Here is a 14,771-nt window from a genome sequence, read left to right on the forward strand (position 1 = left end):
CTCCTTGTATCCCTTGTCATTGGAGTCTTTGTACTTCTGTGGTCTGAAAGGGCGTTTCCTCGCTTAGTTTGGGGAAGTATTCAGCAATTATTTCTTCAAAGACACTTTCTATCCCTTTTTCTCTCTCTTCTTCTTCTGGTACCCCTATAATGCGGATATTGTTCTGTTTCAATTGGGCACTGAGTTCTCTTAAAATTCTTTCATTCCTGGATGTCCTTTTATCTCTCTCTGCATCAGCTTCTCTGCATTCCTGTTCTCTGTTTTCTAGTCCATTAATGGTCTCTTGCTTCTCGTCCATTCTGTTTTGAAGTCCTTCCAGAGCTTGTTTTATTTCTGTCTTCTCCCTCCTTAGTTCTTGCACATTTCTCTGCAAGTCCATCTGTATGGTTATGACTTTTGTTTTGAATTCTTTTTCAGGAAGACTGGTTAAATCTATCTCCCCAGGTTCCTTCTCACGGGAAGATGTAGCAGATGTCAAAGCTGTCTGGGTTAGCCTTCTCTGGACCAAATTTTTTGCCTTTTCATGTTGATAGATGTAGTGGTGAGCTAATTGACTTTCTGTCTTCTGGGAAAGCCAAGGTTTTCCAATAGGTCCTGGCCTTTCTTTACTGGGACAACTGCGACCCCTAGTGGCTTGTGTTGGGCAATTGCATATACACTGGGTCTCTCTATCTTGCCTGCCGGTATGGAGGAAGCTCCCTTGCTGTGGAGGTGGCCAGCGCCAGGCGGCTACTCTGCTATGGCGGGGCCCCGGAGGGTTAATGGACAGGGGGCTGTTTGACTGTTTACCTCCGTGAGGGGTCTCAGATTTGTTGCCCAGGGGTTTAGTGCACCCTGGGTTCCCTGGAATTTCCAGCTGCTGTACTGTGACCCGGGAAGCTTCCATCCAGCTGTGGTATCCCTGTCCTTTAAGACTTTCAAAAAGCATTTGCTTTTTCTTTGTCACAGGGTTGCCAGCTTTAGGACCTGCTCAAAGTTCTTGCTGGCCTGTTTCCCTAGTTTCCAGCACCCCACGTATGCACTGTGTCTGTGCTCTGGTGTAGATGGATCGGGCTGGGTGTTTAGCAGTCCTGGGCTCCCTCTCCCTCCCCACTCCAACTCCTCTCCTCCCGCTGGGAGCTGGTGTGAGTGGTGCTCGGGTCCCGCCGGGCTGTGGCTTGTATCATACCCCTTCCACCAGACGCTGGGTTCTCCCAGGTGTGGATATAGTCTGGCTATTGTCCTGTGTCTTCTGTTCTCTCTTTTAGGATTAGTTGTATTTGTTGTATTTTCCAAAATATGTATGTTTTTGGGAGGAGATTCCCACTGTCCTACTCCCGTCACCATCTTAGCTCTGCCCCTCCTGATTTTGATTCTTTAGTTCCATAAGAAATATATTAACATTTATATTATTCATATAAGACCAGAAGTCAAAGGTATCTTTTATTGTGATTATTTAATGAACATAGCTGGACTATCTTTCTCCTAGCATTCACAGAAAGAAATCAAATAACAATTTGGAAATAATGTATGTAGTTCTTTGTCAACAGATTCAGGTGAACATCATCCCAAAGACAATATCCCTCTTCTTTTTCTAAAAGACATCCCAGTTACTAATTCTGCCTTTCACACAAGTAGGATTCTACACTCCCAAGTTGTATGTAACTTAAAGAAGGGACAAAAAGATAGAGGAAATTAATTTTAAATCATTTAACACTTTTGATCAAAATAAAATTACATATAAAGAGGAACTGTAGCTTATAAGTTACAGTTATATGACATAAGCTGTAGTTCATATATAAGTTAATTACTCATTTTACATGACAAAGGAATGTCTGACAAAGAACAGTGCCACTGATTACAGAATATCCAAAATTAGAAATGTTCTGTTATGAAAATCCATTACTCTCCTGGAAAGTAAAAAATGACATTGTTTATGTGTCCCCTGGTAAACTCACAAGCCTTTATTCCATTTGGTTATTTTCAAAAATGGAATATTATGGGAAAATTTTGTTTAAACTCTCTTTTTCACCAAGCTCTGTATTAGAGCACACTACTTTCAATTTGTTCATAATTAATTAATTATGCCCTGCTGCATCATTGGCTGTATCACCCCATCGGTGGTATAAATGAACACCAAATTCCTCTTTTTTTTTTCTGCATTTTCCCCTCTGTGGCCAAGATGCCCAAAAAAGCCTGCTCTGAGATCTCCCCTGTGAAGATGAACGGGGTCATGTCAGCTTTGAGTCTTGGAAGTTTGCCCTTCTCATTGAGACATTTGTGTAGATTCCCAGAGGACTTTCCTTTGGAGAGGGTCAGGATCCTCTTCCTTAGGGACCAAAGGAAGAAGTAACTCTGGAAACTATTAAAAATGACTTTGCAGGAACTGAAGGAATAACATCCTAAGTGGTTTCTTTAGCTCCCATTACCCATCTTATCCACCCTTCAGTTTTGATTGCAGAATTGTATTCCTCAATATTTCAGTCACCATAAACACAGCCAGAAAATCATATTATCTAGCTAAAAAGCTAATTAAGAGATTAGCCTGGATATCTCCCTTTACAGTAATACAGTGCAAAAAACAACCCTGGCTTGCATCTCTATAGCAAATGCTTCAATGGAGAAAGCATTAATTAGATGTTTGGGAAAATTATGCTTCCTACTGGAGTAGATACCAAGATTGAGCCACTTCACGAGACATTTATGTATGAGAGCACAGTGCCTATATGAAAATGGTAAAAAAAAAAACCTGATAAAATTTGTTAGCAGAAGAGAACATCAACGTAGAAGACTGAATAGAATAAGTCTAGACGATATCCACATATGTATAGTGATAAGGGAATTTACAATATAACTTTAAGCTTGCTTAAATAGTTCAAGAAAAAGAATATGTTGTTTAGCATGTTTTGTGGACATTAGTTAACCCCTTTATAAAATCAAATAAAAATTCAATTCTTAGGCATAAACGCCAAGTACATCAGACATTTACCCATTAGGGAAAGAAATTGTAAACCAGTGGTTATAAACGAGGCAGTGGAAGTCACCAGGAGATACTTGAAAATGTGTGGAACAATCTGTTTACAGTGATATGGAATGTTGGTGGCATGTACGGGTATGGGCATGAGTGATTATAATTATCTAAGGCAGCCAAATTCTATACCCAAAGGTAAATGTTTGAATAGTGTGTATTGTACTGTTGTTGGGTGGGATTTCTATACATACATCTGTTAAGTTTATTTGGTCTAAAGTGTGGTTTCATTTCAATGTTTCCTTTTCTGATTTTCTGCCTCTGATTTTCTTTCAATAGCTGAGAGTGTGGTCTCCCCTTATTATTTATTGTTGCCTTATTCTACTCTCAGATTTGTTAATACTTGCTTAATATCATTTGGTGCACCAAAGTTGGGTATGTGTATAATTTCTAAATTTATTTTTGAATATAGTTGACCTACAATATCATATTGGTTTCCAGTACTCAGCAGTTATATATGTTATTAAATCCTCACCCCAATTAGCATAGTTCCTGGCAACATATAAAGATGTTACAGAACTGATTACATTCCTTATGCCGTACTTTCATCCCCATGACTAATTTATATTGTGTTTTGAGATTTTGTGCCTCTTTATCCCCTTCATCTGATTCACCCACCCTCCCCAACCCATCCCCTATGGTAACCAATGGCTACATCTCAATGTCTATGACTATACTGTTGTTTTGCTCATTTTCTTTTGTTTTATTTTTAGATTCCACAAATAAATGAAATCATCAAGTATTTGTCTTTTTTCTGCCTGGCTTATTTCACTCAGCATAATACCGTGTAAGCCAATCCATGTTGTCACAAATGGAAGGATTTCTTTCTGTTTTATGGATGAACAATATACCACTGTATATATGAACCAGATCTTCTTTATTTATAGCCAATAGATGTATTTACAGACACTTTGGTTGCCTCCATATCTTGGCTATTGTAAATAATGTTACAAAAATATGGGTTTATACATCTTTTAAAATCAGAGATGCTGTTTTCTTTGAGTAAACTCCTAGAAGTGGAAATACTGTGTGGTAAGGTATTTCTATTTTTAATTTTTGAAGAACCTCCATATTGTAGCTGCACCAATTTACATTCCCACCAACAGTGTAGGAGGGTTCCCATTTCTCCACATCCTCACCAACACTTGTTATTTCTGATCTTTTGGATAGTGGCCATTCTAGACAGTACTTTTTAAAACTCTTTCTAATCACTTAGAATATTAAGCTCTGTCAGAAATATCTGCCAATTAATTTTTTTCCTTTAAGATACCCTTTGCTACTTTTTTGTATGCCTCATTATTTTTTGTGAATTATGGGCATTTTCTTTTTATAACATGTTAATACCAGAATTTGTATTGCCCTTTCCCATATTTTTCTGATTTTTTAAATCGATGATGGTTCTAATTGTTCATTTATTTAAGTACCACTCAACTTTAAATACTTTGCTTTATGTTTTACTGCTTCTTTGTGCTTTAGTTCACTATAGTTTGCGTTTAGCTAATATTTTTATATATTTTTATTAAAATGTAGTTGACATACAATATCATATTGGTTTCAAATATACAACATAGTGAATCAATAGTTACACACATTATTAAATCCTCATCCCAACTAGTGTAGATACTGTCAACATAGAAAGATGTTACAGATCCCTTGACTGTATTCTCTATGCTGTACTTTCATCCCCATGAGCAATTTATTTTTTGATCGAGATTTTGAGCCTCTTTAGCCATCCCCTTCACCTACCCACTCCAGCCCCTCCGCCACAGTAACCAGCAGTCACTTCTCAGTATCTAATTGCAACAATAACATGGAAACGTTAAAATCTCTTGAAAGACACAAATTATGGCAATCTCCTCTATAAAAACGTGCAAAACCTGATTAGTCATATTTTGTAACTATATTCTGTAATTAAATATCCTCCCAAATAGTATCACTGGCCAGGCATTTATGTGAATAAAAGCAAGAGGAATGTCTTCATGAATATGCCATCAAATGTCCTCATTAAAACACAGTAAAATAAAATCTATCAATATATTAAGGATCATAAATCATTGACAAAAGGAATGTAAGCAAGAAATGTGAAGGGGGTTTAACAAAGAAATAAAGCACATAGAAATAATAAATCTTAAGAATGTTATAAATATCTCAATAGAAGCATTTGTAGCATTGGAAAAATTCAAACCTTTTGTGTTTTAACAGCAAAAAGCACACTTATCAAACTATAATAAAAATGGTTTTCATGAATTTAAGAAGACATCCTATTTGTTAAAAAATAAGCAAAACACCTGTACCTAATACAACAATTAATAGTCGACCACTAAATCCCTTATTTTCTGATTAAGGACAGGAGAGCAATATCTAATCATAATATTTTACTAGAGGTCCTGGGAAGCATAATATGGCAAGTTAATTTAATATAATCATTCTTATAAGTAGGAATATTGATTGGGAAGAAAGAAGATAGGCTTATTTGTAAATAATATTGCTTACATATAAAATCATAAGTAATGTATTTAAAAACTACCAGAACTAGAAAATGAATTTAGTTAGATCAAAGATCACAAGGTCATTAAACAAAAATCAACTGCATTTTTATAACAAAAATTAGAAAGTGAAATTTGATAAACACTACTTTAATAGAACTCATTTTAACGAAGTGTATAGAAGGTCTTTAATTTTAAATATATATGGGGGAGCTTTGTGCTTACATATATAAAATAGTGCTAAGAGAAATTCAAACAGCCAAATAAATGGTAAGATATACCATATTCATGCATCAGATCACTCAAAATTCCAGTGTGTGTGTGTGTGTGTGTGTGTGTGTGTGTGTGTAAATTTATGAGATGCTTCTGAAATGTTTAGACTAGGAAAACTATTTTGAGAACATAAAGTTGGAGGATTTTTACTGATTTCCAGGTGAAATATAAAGTGATGTTAGTAAACACTATTATTTGCCTAAATTTAAACAAATGCTTCATATAGAGTCATGAAATAGACCCACCGTTTCATAATTTTCCAAAAAAAAAGCAAAAATTCAGTGAACAAAAAATTGTATTTGTTAAAATAGCATAGAAAATCGATTCTGGAAATATAAAATCTGAAATTTCCCTTTATGCCATGCACAAAATTCACTAGAAAAGACTCATTACATAAATGTAAGATTTGAAACTATAATTTTCTAGAAGAAATATCAAAAACATCATAAACTTGTAGTAGTATAAGTCTTATAAAAGACCCACAACACCAAGAATAAATCATAAAAGATTAAAATGGTAATACTGACTTCATGAAAATTAAAACTTTTGTTCTTTAGGAAACATTGCCAAGGAAATGAAAAAGAAAATAAAAACTGAAAGAAAAATATACACAAACACATCACACATACCTATAAATGGAACTAGAACGATTAAATAATGGGGTAAAATAATCAATTATAAATGCCCACATTTGGGCACTTGACAAAATGTCATAATAAATGGCCAGTGAACACCTGAAAAGATGTATCATTAGTCATCAGAAATGAAAAGTGAGAAATGAGATACACTGCACACACACTAGAACAGCTAAAATTTAAATGGGGCAATATCAAGGGTGGGTGAGAATATGGAAATGTAAAATTTTGCAACAATTTTGGAAAAGCCATGGTAGTTTCTTACTAAGCAAAATAGGCACTTACCACACCTCGGCAGTTGCACTCCTAGCTATTTAATCAAATGGAAGGGCGAATGATTGTGACAAAGATTTGTACATGAAAATTCAGTGGCTTTTTTCTTATTAATCCCACATTGGAAGCAGTCTAAATATCTACCAAAAGGTAAATAGATGCTTAAATTATTGTGTACTTGTTTAAAGGGATGCAACTCAGCAATTGAACAGACTTACAAAACACTCAGCATGGAAAAATCTCTAAATTATGATGTTGTAAGAAGCTTGACACAAAAGAATACATGACCTATGCTTCTGTATGTGTGAAAATCTGGAGTAAGCAGGGCTAAGCAATAGTAACAAAAACGAGAGCCTTGGTTGGTTGGGCCTAATGGGAAAATTGAATGAGTGCATGAGGCATGAGGAGACTTTCTGGAATGAATAAGAATGTATCTTTCTTGATAGCAGTTGTAATTACATAAATTTGCCACATCAAACCTATATGTGTAATAGGTATAATTTATCATATGCCAATTAGAGCTCTAAAAGTTCATTTAAAAATTATCCTCTGTACCCTTAGCACAGTGATCCTTAGTGGGATCTCTATTAATACCTTCAGAGGGCTTTTGGTATTTTCAAGACAATTTTCTTCATGCCCATACCAATACATGAAATTGACATTCCATGTTATTGCAAACACACTACCTCCACACATTTTCAAATATCTCCTGGTGACTTACACTTCCTGACAGCCTCTAGTTGATACTTTCTTTAATAGACATAAAGATATCATCTAGATTTGTTTTATTCAGTCTTATAGGTAGCTGTTTTGTTCTTTTCTAATACCAAGTTTTTTCAGACTTTTATACCCTCTTCACATATTCACTAAGGCCCTAGAACATAACTGTTACATGAAATGGTTCCATCTGCTAGAGTGGGTGACAGTTTCCACATTCAGTCAGCAAGTGCTTTTTAGTTTAGTTATTTGCTATAAAGAGATGTCAAGTAACAAGACACGTTTTTGCTTGTCTGGTTTTGACTTTGTTTTGTGGCTTTCTTATTGGAAAAGAAGACTGTTTCTGATGTACTTTGTACTTTGGATGTTGGAGAATGCTATATTCTGGTCATGACTTGTGGTGACTGAAATATTGAGAAATGCCATTCTACAATCATATTTTGAAGGGTTAATACCAGAGGCAGTGGCTTCTAATGCTGCCAGTTGGGAAGACATTCTTTCCACTACCATGAAGGCATTTCTAATGGTTCCCAAAGTTTCTTTATTCTTCCTTTGATCCGAAGGGGAAAGTTCTCTGACCCTCACCAGATGAAAATCTTCAGGGAATCTATGTGGACGTCCCAAAAGAGAGAGCAGATTAATGAAACTCAAGATTGATGAAATCCTAATTCTTCTCACAATGGGATCTGAGGTAATGCCTTTCTTTGCAGCTTGATCGCAGAGGAGAAAAAGAAAAAAAATAAAGAAATTTGATGTTTATCTATAGCACAGATGGTGACCCACAGCCAAAGGCACACCAGGGAGGAGCTTCCATGGCTAATTCCGTTAAGATCCAATTGAATGTGGTGTACTCTAATGTACAGCCTTGTTGAAAGGGAGGATTTAAAAGAAATGTAACTAATAACATTCCAGTCCTGAAAAATATTTGAAACAGTATATATGCTCCGAGTATATGTGTGAGGGTTAATCTGTGTAATTCATTTGTCTAGAGTAATAGAGTTCTATAGCAATTCTTTTATAACTTTTATAATGTGTAATCTGAGGCAATATACTTTCTCAGATATTCATTTAGCATGTAGGATGAGTGACTATTGTTTAAAAATTAAAATACCAAATAAATAAAAATTATATGTAAGATACTTTTTATAAGTAAAAGTTATTTAATTCTTATAAAAGTGTATATTTTTTTTAAATTAAATCTCCCCATCATCCAGTTTCCTCCTAAGGTTCTAAATAGATAGAGAGTGTATAACCCTAATCTTTGCTATAGGAAGAGTTAGATAACCATCACATCTTTTACAAAAGAAAATAGATTTCTCTTTGTGATGATGTTCCCTTGATTCTGTTCTAAACCTTCACTTATATAATTTCCAAATAGTTAATATGTGATTAAAGGTAGGAGAAGAAGTGTTATGTAATATCCTTTTCATAATAGCAGTAAGAAATACTTTGGAATCTTGACAGTAAATTAATAATATAAATGTTAATAATTTTCAAATGGAACCAAAAACAAAATCAGGGAAAGGTTTTTTAAAAAACAAGTCTAAGTTCTTTCCTTGAAATTTTCTTAATTTAAAATTCTAGGTTGGTTGCTAGTCATAATACTTTGCAAAGATTTTGAATAGTGGTATAGCCTGCAAGAAACAAAATTTTAGTTTTACAAAAAGTCAGGATTTTTATAGTATTAAGATCTACAGATTGGGTTTCTGAGACAAATAAAATATCCCTTGGCCATACTAGTGTAATTTAAATTTTAACCAGATGTAACTAAAATTTTTATAATGTATATTTTGAAAACTTCTGTGGTGTCAACAGGGCACCCCAGAGACCATTAATATTATTGCATAATATCTGTACATATTTTTCAATAGTATTTCGAGATTCAAAATCTCCATAAAAGTTTAATCCAGAAATATGTGAATATGAATCCAATAGTCTTCACATTTTTTTCAGCCAGTTTTTCATTATGATATAAGAGATAGTAAGTCTGTATCTTTATTATAGGAATTTTTAAAAATGGTAAAAAATATGTATTATTGTTACGTGGAAGAAATAGATATGAGCTGGTGGAGAGAGAATAGGCCAGTAAAGCCCACTACAAGGGACTCAAAGAGTTATCAAGATAAAACTAGAGAGCCAGAAAAGTCAGAGTTAATCCCTGTAATAAAAAATTATTATATATAAAAATCCCTATGATAAGTCTGCCTTCACCTACCTTGCCTCTCGTCTGCTCCTCCTTCGGACTGTATGCAAGTAAAACTTCTGCTCTGCTTCACTGCTGTGTCTCCGCCCCTCAGTTCTCTGTTGCAGTGGGAACAGGAACAGAGGAGAGCAAACCGAAGCCCCCTAACATTAGCATATTGCATATGAAATACTTTATGTATGAAAGTAATACATATATATAAAAAAAGCTTTTATTATTGCTACTAATATGTTACCACTATACTTTACAGCTATCATCTGGATGTTTTGGCCCTAAAGCACATGTATCCATTGGAAAAATTGTTTTCATAAAAATGATACTTATCTATTTTTTATTTTGATAAAAATGCAACATAATTATAACTAGCATATTGTATTCTTATATTTGCTATGACTCTATGTCTCATATAAAGTGTTCTTATGCTGTGGAAAGAAACTCTATGTCCTCTAAAGGATTAATGGACTTTTGAATTTAAAATTATTAGCTTGGAGTTTGTACCTCTTTATCCCCTTCACCTTTACCACCCACCCCTTCATCCTCTTCCACACAAACTTCAAATTATAAAATAAAGTGGTCATAGGAATGGAAGCACAGCATAGATAATATAACTAATAATACTGAAATATTTTGGTGTGTTAGCAGGGTATAACTATATTTAGCATGGTGATCATTTGGTAATGTACATTTGTCACTATGTTGTACATGAGAAACAAATATAGTATTGTATATTAAGTAGTTCTCAATTTAAAAAAGAAAATTTTATGTTTGATTGTTTCCAACCAATGTAGAAAAACTGGGGGATACACTGACTTAAAAAACAAGTATCTAAGAGTAGTAAGCTTTTAACAAAATATTTTTATTTTCTTTGCTTACATGCACATAATATATACATACATATGTGTATATATATATATATATATATTATATTTTGGTATCATTAATCTACAATTACATGAAGGACAATATGTTTACTAGGCTCCCCCTTTTACCAAGTTCCCCCCACATACCCCTTCACAGTCACTATCCATCGGCATAGTAAGATGCTGTAAAATCACTACTTGTCTTCTCTGTGTTGCACAGTCCTCCCCGTGTCCCCACACAATATACATGCTAATCATAATGCCCCTTTCTTTTTCCCAGACCTTATCCCTCCCTTCCCACCCATCCTCCCCAGTCCCTTTCCCTTTGGTAATTGTTAGTCCATTCTTGGCTTCTGTGATTCTGCTGCTATTTTGTTCCTTCAGTTTTCCTTTTTTCTTATACTCCACATATGAGTGAAATAATTTGGTACTTGTCTTTCTCCACCTGGCTTATTTCACTGAGCATAATACCCTCTAGCTCCATCCATGTTGTTGCAAATTGTAGGATATGTTTTTTTCTTATAGCTGAGTAATATTCCATTGTGTATATGTACCACATCTTCTTTATCCATTCATCTACTGGTGGACACTTAGGTTGCTTCCATATCTTGGCTATTGTAAACAGTGCAGCGATAAACATAGCGGTGTATCTGTCTTTTTCAAACTGGAGTGCTGCATTTTTAGGGTACATTCCTAGGAGTGGAATTCCTGGGTCAAATGGTAAGTCTACTTTGAGCATTCTGAGGAACCTCTATACTGCTTTCCACAATGGTTGAATTAATTTACATTCCCACCAGCTGTGTAGGAGGGTTCCCCTTTCTCCACAACCTCATCAACATTTGTTTTTGTTTGTCTTTCGGATGGTAGCCATCCTTACTGGTGTGAGGTGATAGCTCATTGTGGTTTTAATTTGCACTTCTCTGATGACAAGCAATGTGGAGCATCTTTGCATGTGTCGGTTGGCCATCTGAATTTCTTCTTTAGAGAACTGTCTATTCAGCTCCTCTGCCCATTTTTTAATTGGATTATTTGCTTTTTGTTTGTTGAGGTGTGTGAGCTCTTTATATATTTTGGGTGTCAACCCTTTATCAGATCTGTCATGTATGAATATATTCTCCCATACTGTAGGATACCTTTTTGTTCTATTCATGGTGTATTTTGCTATACAGAAGTTTTTCAGCTTGATATAGTCCCACTTATTCATTTATGCTTTTGTTTCCTTTGCCTGGGGAGATATGTTCAAGAAGAGGTCACCCATGTTTATGTCTAAGAGATTATTGCCTATGTTTTTTCTAAGAATTTTATGGTTTCATGACTTACATTCAGGTCTTTGATCCATTTGGGGTTTACTTTTTTGTATGGGGTAGACAGTGATCCAGTTTCATTCTCTTACATGTAGCTGCCCAGTTCTACCACCACCATCTGTTGAAGAGACTGTCATTTCCCCATTGTGTGTCCATGACTCCTTTATGGAATATTAGTTGACCATATAAGTTTGGGTTAATGTTTGGAGTCTCTATTCTGTTCCATTGGTCTGTGGCTCTGTTCTTGTGCCAGTATCAAATTGTCTTGATTACTGTGGCTTTGTAGTATAGCTTGAAGTTGGAGAGTGAGATCCCCCCCACTTTATTCTTCCTTCTCAGGATTGCTTTCGCTATTCGGAGTCTTTGGTGTTTCCATATGAATTTTTGAACTATTTGTTCCAGTTCATTGAAGAATGTTGTTGGTAATTTGATAGGGATTGAATTGAATTTGTATATTGTTTTGGGCAGGATGGCCATTTTGACAATATTCATTCTTCCTAGCCAGGAGCAAGTGATGAGTTTCCATTTGTCAGTGACCTCTTTAATTTCTCTTTAGAGTGTCATAGTTTTCAAGGTATAGGTCTTTCACTTCCTTGGTTAGATTTATTCCTAGGTATTTTATTCTTTTTGATGCTCTTGTGAATGGAATTGTTTTCCTGATTTCTCTTTCTGTTAGTTCATTATCAGTGTAAAGCAAAGCCATAGATTTCTGTGTGTTAATTTCGTATCCTGCAACTTTGCTGAATTCCGATATTAGTTCTAGTAGTTTTTCAGTGGAGTCTTTAGGGTTTTTTATGTACAATATCATGTCATCTGCAAATAATGTCAGTTTGACTTCTTCTTTACCAATCTGGATTCCTTGTATTTCTTTTTAACAAAATATATTTCATTTACATGCTGACTACTATTCTGTTTTCTAGATACACAGTTCATTCATGTATAAATTTACCCCTAAGTTCTGAATGATGGCATATAATGAGGGTCACAATGTTAAAACCAAAGCAGCCCTCTGTCTTCATGAGGAAACTGGCATGGCTTAGGACCTCTGTTCTGAAGCCCTCTTTACTGGATCTACAGGTCTCTGACCAGCATTGCTGTGGATATATTCATCATCTAATGTTTAGGGTGTGTATTCCTCCAGGACGGACAATGCCATGTTCTTCTAGTAGCCACGTTTCTGCATGGATTAGCTCAGTTTGTGACCCTTCATATTCCCCTACCTGGATACAAATTCTACCCCAACACTTAATGTGATGAAACTGAAGGAAAACTGCTTCCTCCCTTAATATCTTCATTTGCAGAGTAGATTACTAGATTATTTACTTTGGAGATGTATTATTTAAATTAAATGAGCTAATTCATGCAAACTGTTTATAAAGACAGCAATTATGTTTTTGGAAGCCAGTAATTATAATGTTTGGCAGGACTTTATCATCATGAAGTAAATGAATATTAAAATATCCCATTCTTGCTCATCTATTATCCGGGCTTTGTTGGTTCCAGATCAGGGAGGATGAGCTGTGGAGGTGACAGACCAGACCACAGTGACCAAATTCATTTTTATTGAGTTTCATGGTATTCTCTACCTGCAGCTCGCATTGTTTGTGATGTTTCTCACTGTGTATCTGCTGTCACTTCTGGCAAACACCGTCATCATATTCACTGTTGTAATGAAGCCCACACTCCAGACGCCCATGTACATTTTCTTAGGAAATCTGTCCTTCCTGGAGATCTGGTACACCACAGTCACAGTACCCAAACTGCTGGCCACCTGCCTGTCATGGGTGTCACCATCTCTGTGTCTGGCTGTAGAGCCCAGTACTACTTCTTTTTCTCCATGGGAACTACCGAGTGCATCCTCCTGGCACTGATGGCCTATGACCAGTACCTGGCCATCTGTAACCCTCTAAGATAATCACTGCTCACGAGGATCCCAGTGTGCCTGCACTTCTCTGCTGGATTTTGGACTGGGGGCTTCATCACCCATCTTGTGCCTACCATACTAATCTCTCAACTGAGCTTCTGTGACCCCCAGAAGATCAACCATTTCTTTTGTGACTCAGATCCCATCTATAAACTCTCTTGCTCAGACACATTCTTGGTGGAGGCCTTGGGCAACACATGTAGCTCTGTTGTGATTCTTAGTTCTTTTCTTCTCACCATGTCATCCTATGAACACATTGTGGTAACAATAATCAGACTGTCTTCCTTGGAGGCTCGAAGAAGGCTTTCTCCACCTGCGCCTCCCACCTCACTGTCATCACCATCTATTATGGCACCATCATCTTTGCTAGTGTCCGCCCTCCAGCCAAGTGCAACTTCACCATTGGTAAAGTGGTCTCTGTGTTCTACTGTGTGGTCACCCTGTTGGTACATCTTCTCATATACGCCCTGACAAACAAAGATGTGAAGAAAGCTTTCAGCAAATTTGTAGCACAAAAGAGTTTCCTCTTGGTCAGAAACATACATAAGATTTGAGGGATCAACTCTATGAAGCAATTTAGAATGGATTGTCATATCACATTTCAAAACAGTAAATACTGAAAATTATGAGATTGATACCACCTGATATGGACATCTCTCTGCACTTGACATTTTGTATTGAATTATTTTAAAGTAGAAATTCTGTAAATATCTTGTTTCAACGTTGTCGCTGTGTAATGGCTCAGTGATAAAGATGTAGATACCACAAGCTCACTGCCCACAAGCCATACCAATTCAGAAATAGACTGGCTTAGTCTCATACAATGTTTCCATTGAATGTTTTAATATTTTAATCTTATCAGCAATCATGGGACAAAAATTACTTCTGCTAAATGGAGCAGAGTCATGGAATCTGGTCGTTGACTACTAACATATATAAAACAGTTTTATATAATTGATTAAATAAACATTTTGTTTTTCAAAGTTTATTCAATAAAAGTATTAAATGTATATGATCAGCCATGTGTTCTATACATGGATGTGTTTAATAGTGAATTTAACATAAATGGAGATTTTCTTACAAAATAGT

General features: G+C 35.6%; 1 pseudogene; it reads left to right on the forward strand.

Moving 5' to 3' along the window:
- LOC130680246 (olfactory receptor 5F1-like) overlaps nt 1-14,236 on the forward strand; it is a 43,028-nt pseudogene extending 28,792 nt beyond the window's left edge.
- Nucleotides 14,237-14,771: the final 535 nt, after the last annotated feature.

Source organism: Manis pentadactyla, chromosome 13 (genome assembly GCF_030020395.1).
Source record: "Manis pentadactyla isolate mManPen7 chromosome 13, mManPen7.hap1, whole genome shotgun sequence".
NCBI lineage: Eukaryota > Metazoa > Chordata > Mammalia > Pholidota > Manidae > Manis > Manis pentadactyla.